Source organism: Triticum urartu, chromosome 4A (genome assembly GCF_056163025.1).
Source record: "Triticum urartu cultivar PI428250 chromosome 4A, HENAU_Tu73, whole genome shotgun sequence".
NCBI classification, from domain to species: Eukaryota; Viridiplantae; Streptophyta; class Magnoliopsida; order Poales; family Poaceae; genus Triticum; species Triticum urartu.
The window spans coordinates 173,552,524-173,564,831 of NC_141876.1; the positions used below are offsets into that span (position 1 = coordinate 173,552,524).

Here is a 12,308-nt window from a genome sequence, read left to right on the forward strand (position 1 = left end):
ATTTTTTACTGGAAAGTCAAATGGGTCTGAAACTTTTTGCACATTACTTATATATAAATTTTTCATTTTTTCAAATTTATTTCATAATTTTTGGAGTTACAGAAGTTTACTAAACATCCAGATTACTACAGACTGTCCTGTTTTAGACAGATTCTGTTTTTCATGTGTTGTTTGATTATTTTGTTGCATCTATGGCTATTATCGGAGGGTATGAACCATAGAGAAGTTGGAATACAGTAGATATAGTTCGAATATGAAATTATAATGAGTTTGCAACAGTACCTAAAGATAGTTATTTGCTTATTATACTAACGGATCTCACAAAGTTTTTGTTAAAAGTTTTTTGTGGATGAAGTGTTCGAAGAACGAGGAGTTTCCGATGTGAGAAGAATAAAGAGAGGCAAGAGCTCAAGCTTGTGGATGCCCAAGGAACCCCAAGTAAATATTCTAAGGATACTCAAGCATCTAAGCTTGGGGATGCCCCGGTTGGCATCCCATCTTTCTTCTTCAACAAATATCGGTATACCTCGGTGTGGGTGTCAAAACCGGTGGATCTCGGGTAGGGGGTCCCGAACTATGCGTCTAGGCGGATGGTAACATGAGGCAGGGGACACGATGTTTACCCAGGTTCGGGCCCTCTTGATGGAGGTAAAACCCTACGTCCTGCTTGATTGTTCTTGATAATATGAGTAGTACAAGAGTTGATCTACCACGAGATCAGAGAGGCTAAACCCTAGAAGCTAGCCTATGGTATGATTGTATGTTGTTCGTCCTACGGACTAAACCCTCCGGTTTATATAGACATTGGAGCGGGCTAGGGTTACACAGATTCAGTTACAAGGAAGGAGATCTAAATATCCGTATTGCCAAGCTTGCCTTCCACGCCAAGGAGAGTCCCATCCAGACACGGGACGGAGTCTTCAATCTTGTATCTTCATAGTCCAACAGTCCGGCCAAAGGATATAGTCCAGCTGTCCGAATACCCCCTAATCTAAGACTCCCTCAGTAGACCCTGAACCAGGCTTCAATGACGATGAGTCCGGCACGCAGATTATCTTCGACATTGCAAGGCGGGTTCCTCCTCCGAATACTTCATAGAAGATTTTGAACACGAGGATCGTGTCCGGCTCTGCAAAACAAGTTCCACATACCACCGTAGAGAGAATAATATTTCCATAAATCTAATTGCTGACGTACCCCGTAGTGTGACATCACACCACAGCCAGGTCTTAATTCGAATCATTTTTCATAACCAATCTCAGCGTGTTTCGCGAGGCGGTTTCCTTGGCACGTCTTGTCGAAGCAGAGATCGTGTCCCCTTTATTACGGGATCCTCATAAATACGGACGCGGGTAACCCAACCGTGCCTATTGGTAGGACTCCTAGATCTTAGGCAAGTCCCAAATGGCCACGAGGAGGACGCTTGTTATTCACCCTCTTTATAAAGGGGACAAGGCCTTTTCCTCTTGATCTTAATCGAATCCGCCTCCCGCCTCGACTTCCAACACCCAAAGCTCAGGTTTAGGCACTTCAGAGCTTCAACTATGTCCGGATCCAACCTTCATGGTCGGTGGATGCCTTCCTCTGTCACGGAGGAGGACATCAAGAAGTTGAGAGAGGCCAGATATCTGACCGCCGAAATTTCGCATCGCCTGCCTGCCTGAGGGCAAGTCGTCCCTACTCCCGAACCCAACGAGAGCGTTGTGTTCATCTCCCACTTCATCCGAGGACTAGGCCTTGCTCTGGATCCCTTTGTTAGGGGCCTTATGTTCTATTACGGGCTAGATTTTCATGATCTGGCCCCGGATTCCCTTCTTCATATCTCGACATTTATTGTCGTATGTGAGGCCTTCCTCCGCATTACCCCTCACTTCGGCCTGTGGCTCAAGACCTTCGATGTGAAGCCGAAGATGATCGAGGGGCAGCACGCAGCGTGCGAAGGTGCTTCAATAAGCAAAATTGCTGACGCTCCATGGCCTGAGGGTTACTTTCCAGAGGTGTCCGGACTGTGGCAGCAGGAGTGGTTCTACATCACAGCTCTTCGAAGTGCCAAGTGGGTAGCTGCCCCCACCTTTCGCTCAGGCCCCCACCACAACTGGTGTCATGGATCAACAGGGGTCTGAGCTGGGGTCCGCCAAGGACATGCCAATACTGCAAAGCCGTATCCGAGATCTCTTTGAGAGAGATTTCAGTCTGGTTATGGTAGTGCAAGTCATGCTAGTTCGTCGAGTCCAGCCTTGCAAACGTCGGCCCCTTCGCATGTGGGAATTCAACCCGGAAGGACCGCGAGCTATTCAACATTTCCTCGGCATGATGCACGAAGAGATGTACAAATTGTTCTTCGGACCACAAATAATGTGTCCGGACATCACTGAGGATGCAGGTCTGAGCTGCAATCGCCCAGATACCCAAGTAAGTAGCCCCGCATCCGAACACACTGTCCATTTATTTATCGCAACATTGCCCCAAAAAAGCCGCTCTTTGACCCATGATTGGATAGGGAAGGCAAAGTTGATTAGGTGTTCGGCCCCCCTCCCTGAGACCTCATCAAATCCCGTGCTAACCAGGATGCTGGAGATCGCGCCTTATCAAGCGCCCTCAGGAGAAGATAAAGGGGGGAACAAGGAGGCTAGCGCCTCCGCGAAGGAGGTTAGCCGGGGGGGAACTGAAACTTCCTCTCCCCAGGGACGGAAGAGAACCGCCTCTGAGGACCCGGAGACAACGGTCTCCAAACGGGGGAAGAAATCTCCGCCGAAGGGTCCTGCCCTGGAGGATACCCTGGCACCACTATGCCCTCAAGGGGATCAGCCCTCCACCGAGCTGTAAGTAAAAGGGTAAATGAAAATATCTCGCTTTACCTCTGAGGAAACTAACCGAGGCATTTATCTTGCAGTTCGGATCTTAGCCCTTCTCAGCAGAGCTCGTCTTCAGGGGATCTTCTTCCAGAGATGATGGAGAGCGAAACGCCTCCCCCTGCCACACCGCCTCACGAGGTGGGCGACCCCGAGGTGTCGTCGCGGAGGGTTTCTCCTGATCCGGCAAGGCCAGAAGGTAATCCTATGGACAGCCGAAGTCCTCAGTATCTGGCTATCGAAGAGAGCAATCGAAAGAGTCCGGCACCGTCTGGTGTGCGGTCGGACGTACTGAGGGATCTGCTGGAGCAAGCGGCTATCTCATAAGAGCACCGCACGTTAATGAGTACGGTGATCGAAAGGATTTCGTCCGCCGAAAGCGGGTTGCATGAAGCCTTTATGAGTCTACTGACGGGTTTTGAGGTACGTGAAATGATGTATATTTTTGACAGTACCGCACATTTTTAGATGTGCCCTGTGTAGATAGTAGCCCCTGAGACTCTGGTTGTCGTCGAAAACGGCGGCAAACAGAGGATCATAGTCCCAGGTAATAATCAGACCGCCTTTATGCGCAGGTGGTTGAAGCTCCGGTGGCAAGCCGGACTGATGGATTTGCCGAACTAAAGCGGTAGCTGGATGCGGCAGATGCCGACATCGTGCTTGTCAACAAGCGGCTTGACGAGGGATAGGGTCAGTGATTTTTCTGGTGATTGTCACATAATAAGAGCAGCATGATGCATGTATCTTTAATATGTCGTGACTGCAGATGGAGCTGCCACCGTGGAGACCCTTCGGGCGGAGCTTGCCCGAGCCAAGGAGCAAGCAAGGAGTAGCAATGCGGCCGCTTTAAAGGCGGCCGAAGAGGTAAGGGCCGAACAGGCCGCGCATTGCGAGAGCAAAGAAAAAATAGCCAATATGGCTGTAGAGTTAAAAGATGCTGCTGACCGTTACCAGCTTCTTGAAGAAGAAAACTGGGCGAAGGCGACGGACCTAGAAAAGGCCCGGGTGGCTGCCAAGGAAACCCGCTCCAAAATTAGAGCGACAAAGGAGGAGCTGCATCAAGCTGCTGATATTGTATCTGGGAAGCCCTTCTTGTTGCGGACTAAGTTTGGGGATCCGAAGTATGCACCTCTGGACCGGCTATGGAGTTCTGCGGACGCCTACGGGGATTTGGCTGCAAGTGCTCCTGATGCGGTTGAGTTCTTCAAGGATCGGAAAGATCACGAAGTGGAAAAACTATTTTGGTCACAGTTTCATGCTCCAGCCTGTCCGCTGCTGTTGAATGAGCAAATGACCGAGTGGGCCGAGCTCCATAGATTATCCGGACTTGCCATGAGGTCCATTGTGGATCATCTGTGGCCGAGAGGGCCAAGGCCGAATAGCTACTTTAGCTTAGTGCAACAATTCCTTGGTGTTGTGCCACACATCGATGCTGTAAAGAGGTCGGCGTGCATAGAAGGCTCGCGGATGGCCCTTGCCAGTGTCAAAACATATTGGGCGGAGATGGATGCCACCACTATTGCGTCACAAGGTTCGTCCATAGGCCGAGTGGTTGCCGAGCACTACTTTGAAGAAGTTCTTGAAGGCGCTCGTTCGATAGAGGCTCAGTGCTCGAAAAATATTATGTTTGAGTGACATGTATTCCCATTGTAAAAACAATGTTTTATTGAATTTATCCAGGCTGTATTTATACTTTTTCCCGAAAGTACTATAATGCCTCCTGTACGGCCGTTTATATATATATATATATATACTAGCAAAAGGGCCCGTGCGTTGCAACGGGAGAAAAATATATCACATTCTCTTCTAATCTAGAAAAGATGGTATACAATCTAGGAATCTGTTTCATAATTCCAGCTCGTCTATTTCAACATGCTTTGCATGTAGATTTAAAAAGTACATACAAACAGGCTAGCGATAATCCATTTATTCAAGACATACGTGGAATAATGTGTTATTGTGGGTAAAGGAAAACGACAAGAATATACGATGATACATTAGCACACTATACGGAGACATGCATGCATCATGGACGGTTTTCGGTTCAAGCATCACCAACTTATGGCATGGTCAACAACATTTAATGTTGAAGTTATTTAAAAATCCATAATTATTTCTAATAAATTATTTCTCCACCATATAAAATCTAAAATAAGTATTTTAAACTTCCACTTTGAAAGAATAGACTAAAGCATTAAGTATATGCAAGTCACCTTAAATTCAACCAGAATATTGTTTTCGAAGTCAAGTGATTTTATTATTTTTAGAACAATAGTAGCTTAGTTTTGAGTTAAAATAAGTAGGATGTTTTTTTAGTATTTATAAGAGAATTCGTGTACTGCTGGCTGCTGCTGATTTACAAGGTGATCACTGATGGGATCGATGTACATATCTGTAGTTAATCTATATTAGCGCCCACACACACATGTACCTTGGGTGTTTCCTCATGGCACCGTACCTGGTGGAGATAGACTTGGACCGCGTTGAGGTAGAGCATCGTCGCCATCAAAGATAGATGGCAATCAGAGAGGTGAAATTACATATGTCTGGGAGAAAGACGTCCATTGTAGAGTGAAATCTTCTTTTGTTTTTCTCTGATCGTAAAAAACAGTGGGGAATGCTCACAATCACACAAAAGAGCAAAACCATATTGCATACCTGAGTGTCTGGATGTGACTACGAATTAACAAATCAGGGTGGGTGATCATGTAGGTTCTCGTTCACAAATCAGCATGCTGCGGAAAGCATAATGAGATATCCTGGAAGTAGGAAATATCCGACCAGCAAGGAGCAGTCATTATTTTGCTACTGGCCTTTGCACACATAACTGAAAGTGGGATCGGTATTACTTAAATGCTGAAAAGAATCTTCTGACAATAGCAGTCATCAAGGAAACATGAACAGTTTGTGCATAACTTGGCTATTAGCCTTGGCACAAATCAATTAAAAGTGTGATTAGTAAGACAATTACATTATAAAAAACTCAAAGCTTTTACAAAATGATGGCAAAACTGCATACACAAAAGATAACTTTCATAACCAAAAATACTATCTAATTGACTAAATTTCCTTTGCTTCCACGTCGTGGAAGTAGGGACGGACTTGTACGCATCTAGCCTGCAATCTGCACTTTGTGCAGCGCCATTGGCAGCGACACCGGAGCGAACCGCTTTGCGACTTCTCGTCGGCTCTCTTCTTCTATGTCCCAGCTCATGACGACTTGTAGAAGGAACGCGACATGCGTTTTCCACAACCTAGAATGAAAAATCTTGGTAGCAAAGGAAAATGTCGAGGAATGAGAAAGAGCAAATGTCTCTGTCTAAATAGCACAGTTAGTATTACAGCAAACAAACCTGCACCAACTGCCTTAACTGAACCTTGAAATCAAGACCTAGTTTAATCTGATCTGGCCAAAATAAGCAGTGAATTCATGGAACATATAGTCATTTTCTAAAAGGAAACATATAGTTAGATTGTCCACTCTAGATCAAAGACTGCAGTTTGAAGGGACTGTCCAATCTACATAAATCATGACCATGTTTTCTACATTTCCTAACTAAAACAACATTGTCTGAACATTGGCTTAGGCATACTGTAATACAAATTGCAAACTGCTGACAAGTGTTGACCTGTCGTTGGTTTTTGATGACCATATAAATTTACTTGGGTGGAAAGAAAATTTCAGTCATAGTGATAGCTCCAGCCAACAACCAAAAAAGTAGTCTCATTGGTTATAAACATCGAGCAGTCCAAAAAGTTGTCGGCTCTAGAGCAGTACGGAACATCATCATAATCAGATATATCCTGAGAATACTGAAAATGTACAGCCAGCAACATGAACAAAGATAACATGGCACACACTTAAATGATGGGGAAGAAACATGATGTGTTTCTTACAATGAAAAAAAATAAGTTATCTCTTCAGTGGTGCAAACACATTATTGCCACAATGGGCATAGAAGTCGCTTTGCAGGCTAAAAGTACTACCTCCGTACCAAAATATAAGATATTTGGAAGGCCTGGTACGGAGGTAACACTATTTTTGTTGGTAATAGCACATAGAGAATAATATAGACAACTAAATGAAGTTAAAAATGGTATGTTTAATCATGTAATATCATGCATGTACACTAAAGAAAGGACAGTTGTCTTTGATAGAATTTCCAGTTCACCTGCACTGTGAAAGGACTGGAATCGCATATAAATGCCATTATCCAGTGAAGTAAGGTCTCAATGCCATTCTCCAGCATATGATTGATCACATCCTGGATGCTTTGCATCTACGGAAGAAGAAAATATGTCAACACAGAGCAAGATAAATAACATCTAAACGAAAGTAGTAGAGGATGCTTGGGCCGCTTTCAGATATGTTCTGTTCATTGTTTTTATCTTTGCAACCTGATGGATCTTTTGGATTAATTGAGAAGCCCACTTGTGATGCCACTGGTATTTAGATTCTGAAGAAACTGTGGATAGCAAACTTAAGTGTGTTTCCCTTGCTTTTAGTAGTCCTCTCATCACCACCTGACGGCTGTTCGATTGCGCATTGACGAAGGCATGTATGCAGTTTCTCAATCTGGCGAAATAGATAATTTAAGTAGGAATTTCTACCATGAATAACTACACAAAGTTTGCTCAGTTTCAGCAGCCGAGCAATGCCGGGTAGCCCATTCTCATCGCTGGAAACTATGGACATGAGAATATCTCCATGTTCATTTTCTCTATGGATGTACTCCCTCCGTTCCTAAATATTTGTCTTTCTAGACATTTCAAATGACTACTACATACGGATGTATGTAGACATATTTTAGAGTGTAGATTCACTCATTTTGCTCCGTATGTAGTCACTTGTTGAAATGGCTAGAAAGACAAGTATTTAGGAACGGAGGGAGTAGTAACTAACCATCATTAGGTTACACGACAACCATGATTAGATGAAGTATGATATCCCCTTACGTGAAAGACAAAACCTTTATAAGTTGGAGTCTGGCTTGGACCTTATTTTCTTATTTATAATCTATTACTGTAACTTTTATAATGTAAAGCCTCTCTGTTTTGTCGTCCAAAAATTGGGAAGCAAGAAACAGAATTATCTCTGTACTGAAAAGAACTACAAAATCTAAAAGGATTTACCTATTAGCGCTTGAAGTCGTCCAGGTAGACGACTATCAAGCATAATGCAGTATTCAGCAACCATCATTTCAAGGCGATTTACATACAATTGCATGTTCTACACGTTCGGAAGTAGTACCACTGTGAATGGAGCTCCCTGATGCAGCTGATATGGATGCATACCTGGAAAGAACACAAGGACAAAGTATACGGGGGATATTGCTTGACACCGGCTCATGTGCTTCACCAGCTAAGGGAAGACCTTGGGATTGGGCGTCGTGCACTGTTCCAGAATCTTCATGATGCTAATGCTAGAACGGCCAATAGAACCTGATTGAGAAATCACCGTTTCCCTTCCTAGTCCTCTAGTGATGTTTGGTGGGGCAACCCATTGTTGCTGTAGGTACATTAGGTAAAGCCTCTACTCCTTTTTCTTCCATTATTATTCAGCTGCAGATGCAAATCATCTAATGGGTAAGATGTATTTTTTTCTTTGCCATACCAAAAAAGGATGTAGTTACTTACCATCCTACCATCATTCCATTACACAACAATCCTGATTAGGAGAAGTATGATATCCCCTTCCGTGAAAGACAAAATATTTAGAAGTAGTAGTCCCACTTGGACCATATTTTCTTGTTAAAAATCTATTAGTTCTTAAAATGTAAAACTTCTTTATTTTTCACATCCAAGTATTGGGAAGCACCAAACAATATTATGTTTGTACCAAAGAAAGAAGAACAAAACCTAAAAGGATTAAGTTATTGGTGCTTGAAGGTCGTCCAGGTAGATGACTATAATTGTAACATTCAGCAACCATCATTCCAAGGCGATTTACTTCATACAATTTATCTACTACATGTGTGTTGTGTTTCCACATCAATATCACCTTTATTTGTAACTGGCATATTTATAGGACAGGTTCTGTAATACATAAAAACTCTAGGTCTAATACTACATTTTAAATTGTGAAGCAAAATTCAAGATTATCAGGCCCAATGGAATCTCATATGTCAATGAGTTACATCTAGTTGAACTGAACACACTTGCACACGGTTACAATATAATGACAATATGATAAAGAGCCGCAATTTTCCTTTCATATAAAGGAAAGGGGAATATATTACTGTCACAGTAAGATTGGATAGGATCAAAGTATAATTTCCGTTGAAAAGCTCACTGATAAAAAAAAAAGTGTACCAAATTGGGGAATTTTTAGGCAGTCAAATTTTTCTATGAAGTGGTACAGTAGAAAGAAGAAATTACCTAGGCAGAATCAAGCCGGCAGTTCGAAGAACATCACCTCGCCTCACAATAGGGTGGTGGCGATGTTCACCATTGGAACCAGGCGGATGGGTCCGACGGCAGATAGAGTGTGCCTAGGAGTGGCTAGTGGCGAAGCCAGCGGTGTTGGGGAAACCAATGTCAAGGTGGAAGCAGCGGGGAGGAGTCCCGGAGGCGCCATGGTAGCAAGGTCGGGGAGCCGCCAATGGCCGCGACGTCGAGTGCCACCGGCGGTAGAAGGCCGCGGGTCCCCGGTAGTGGATGGGTGCGAGTGTGTTGGCACTTGGTGTAGGGGTAGGCGCGGTGGCGGGGTAGGAGGCGGCGGCGGACGGCTGTGAGGGGCGGGGCGGGGCTGGATGTCCAGATGAGATCGAGAGGAAGGCTGGGTTTGTTTTTCTATTCTATCACTCGTACCGCCCAGGTTCAGTTAATATGAGGACTGCGGGCCGAATTACTAAATGGTACAGTGACCTTCGTGTAGAAAGGACGCGACGGTGAAAACGTGCTAACATCATGCTATTAGTACCACCTCGTTTATATTACGATTTTGTCTATACGAATCCTAAAAGTGTATTGCGACTGGGCAAAAGCGTATTGTGACGGTGAACCCACTGAGTCAATCCGTGCTTTATTATTAGGGAAAGATATAACCTGAAAGATGGCAGTCGTCGGCTTCAGCCCCCACGCATATAATGCGGGGGTGTTCGCAGAAGACGCATGTTCACACTTGATCCAACGTCTTGGTCCATTAAGGAGGTGATAGCGCAGCGAACTAGGAAATCGGACTATTATGTTTTAACACTTTCACTTAGCCAGAGGAGTTTGACAGTGGGGCTACTATATATCCCCTGGTGGCTCTGCGCTCATCCGAATTCGGGGCGTGTACATGCCTGACCGGGAAACGGCCCTTCGTCAAGGCGGAGGAATCCCGAAGATTCCGCTAGGTCATCGAGTGGTTGACCAGTCTCACGCTATATCATGACAGTCAGTTTTTGGCTTTCTCTACTGAGGTGCTCATCCGGATGAACCAGGGCACAATCGCAGTAGTTCTCCTAGTGACGCCTTAGCCGATAGAGCGGAACGTAAGGCAGCAAAACACAGGAGCCGGGCAAACCCAACATTTGACCAAAGACATGATTCGGAGCTGTGCATATAAGGCCAAACTCGCGACGCCGCACACTCCCTAAGGTATTCGGTCTTTATGATGTAAACCGGGCTTAAACAGTGCCCTTTGTAATAAGCCCCTAGTGTCCAGGTATGTGCAATATTCTGACGTGGCCACATGCCAATACGTCAGCATCCTTCTCAATTATACTGAGAATTCGAGGGATGTGTATCAACAAGAGACAGTAAAAAAGGTTTACGCAGGGTCTTAATCTAAAAAGAATCCTTGAAACGGGTCACTGCTGCATGTCTGCGCCTCTGTCTCCGTTGTGCCATATCCTGGACGGGTGTAGCACGATGGTCATCTATAAAAGAGAGGAAATTAGTTGAAAAGTTGTCGTGCAAAAAGGTAGGTTATACTAAATAAACCATGTACAGTTCAAGATGAGTAAAGTTGAGCCTAATTGTCACTTGTTTACACGCATTAAGCCCCTTGTATTCTTATAGGGGTATAGCCATCAAACCTGTATTAATTATATATAGCTACACCGGACTTGTCTAACCGTGGCCGTGGTCTTAACGACCTGTCAGATGCTCTAGTTGGTGAGGACGTCTAGTGTGCGGCTGCCAAGACGGCCGCATGGTCTTCCGCGCGCAAGTAGCGCTCAATATTTCTATTTGTTGTAATGATGCCACGTGGACTGGGCATCTTGGGCATGAGATAAGCGTAATGCGATATTGCATTAAAGCGAGCGAAAGCTTCGCATCCGAGTAATGCTTGATAGCCACTTTGGAACGGAGCGATGTGGAAGGTTAAATTTTCGCTGCGGAAGTTACCGGGAAAGCCGAATATAACCTCTAGTAGCAGGGAGCCCGTGCAATGGGCTTCTAGGCCTGGCGTTACTCCTTTAAAGGTAGTATTGCTATGGCTGATTTTTGTTGGGTCTATCCCCATTTTGCGGACTGTGTCCTGATATATCAGGTTTAAACTACTGCTGCCGTCCATCAGGACTCGTGTGAAGTGGTATCCGTCAATTATCGGGTCTAACACCAAGGCAACCCATCCTGCATGCCGGATACTTGCCGAGTAATCCTGATTGTCAAAGGTGATCGGTTGGGACGAACAGTGGCAAAACTCCGCGGTGATAGGCCCTGGGGCATGTGTCTCTAGGAGTGCCGCTTTGTTTCTCCCCTTTGTCATGTGTAACACGTTTACTGTTTTGACTTCTGGTGGGAATTTCTTCTGTTCCCCAGTGCTTTGCTTGCGAGGCTCGTCCTCGTCTTCGCTTGGTGTATCATACCCCTTGTGTTCGGCGTTGAGCTTGCCAGACTGCTTGAAGACCCAACATTCTCTATGGGTATGATTTGCAGGTTTATCGGGGGTGCTGTGGATCTGACATATTTTGTCCAAAATCTTATTTAGGCTGGACAGTTCGTCTCTGTTGCCTTTGGAGGGTAACTTTTGCTGACTTGGCCGATAGCTTCTGAATCTGGCGTTTACCGCCGTGCTTTTCGGCTGTCTTCTTTATTCCGGCACTTGTTTTTGCTGCGTCGTGGCTTCCCGTTTCCATCCCTGACTTCGGATATACTTGGATCGCTGGTGCTACATCGGGCTAACTAGCTGTCCTCGTCGTGCAAAAGCGGGTCATGAGGCTTGTTAATGCTGCCATTGTTCTCGGCTTTTCTTGGCCGAGGTGTTTGGCGAGCCATTCATCTCGAACGCTATGCTTGAAAGCTGCTAAGGCTTTGGTGTCCGGACAGTCGACTATTTGGTTCTTTTTAGTGAGAAACCTGTTCCAAAGATTTCGGGCCGACTCTCCGGGTTGTTGAGTTATATGACTTAAATCATCTGCATCCGGTGGTCGGACATAGGTCCCTTGAAAATTTGCCCAAAAAGCGTCTTCGAGCTTCTCCCAGCTTCCAATGAAGTTTTCGGGGAGGCTTTTAAGCCAATGC

General features: G+C 45.0%; 1 long non-coding RNA gene across 1 annotated transcript; it reads right to left on the reverse strand.

Moving 5' to 3' along the window:
* Positions 1–5,738: 5,738 nt before the first annotated feature.
* Positions 5,739–9,631, reverse strand: LOC125551333 (uncharacterized). Its single transcript, XR_007302445.2, has 2 exons — positions 9,231–9,631; positions 5,739–8,414 (listed from the first exon to the last, which is right to left on the reverse strand). It is a non-coding gene; the product is annotated as an uncharacterized LOC125551333 (long non-coding RNA).
* Between the last annotated feature and the right edge of the window lie 2,677 nt (positions 9,632–12,308).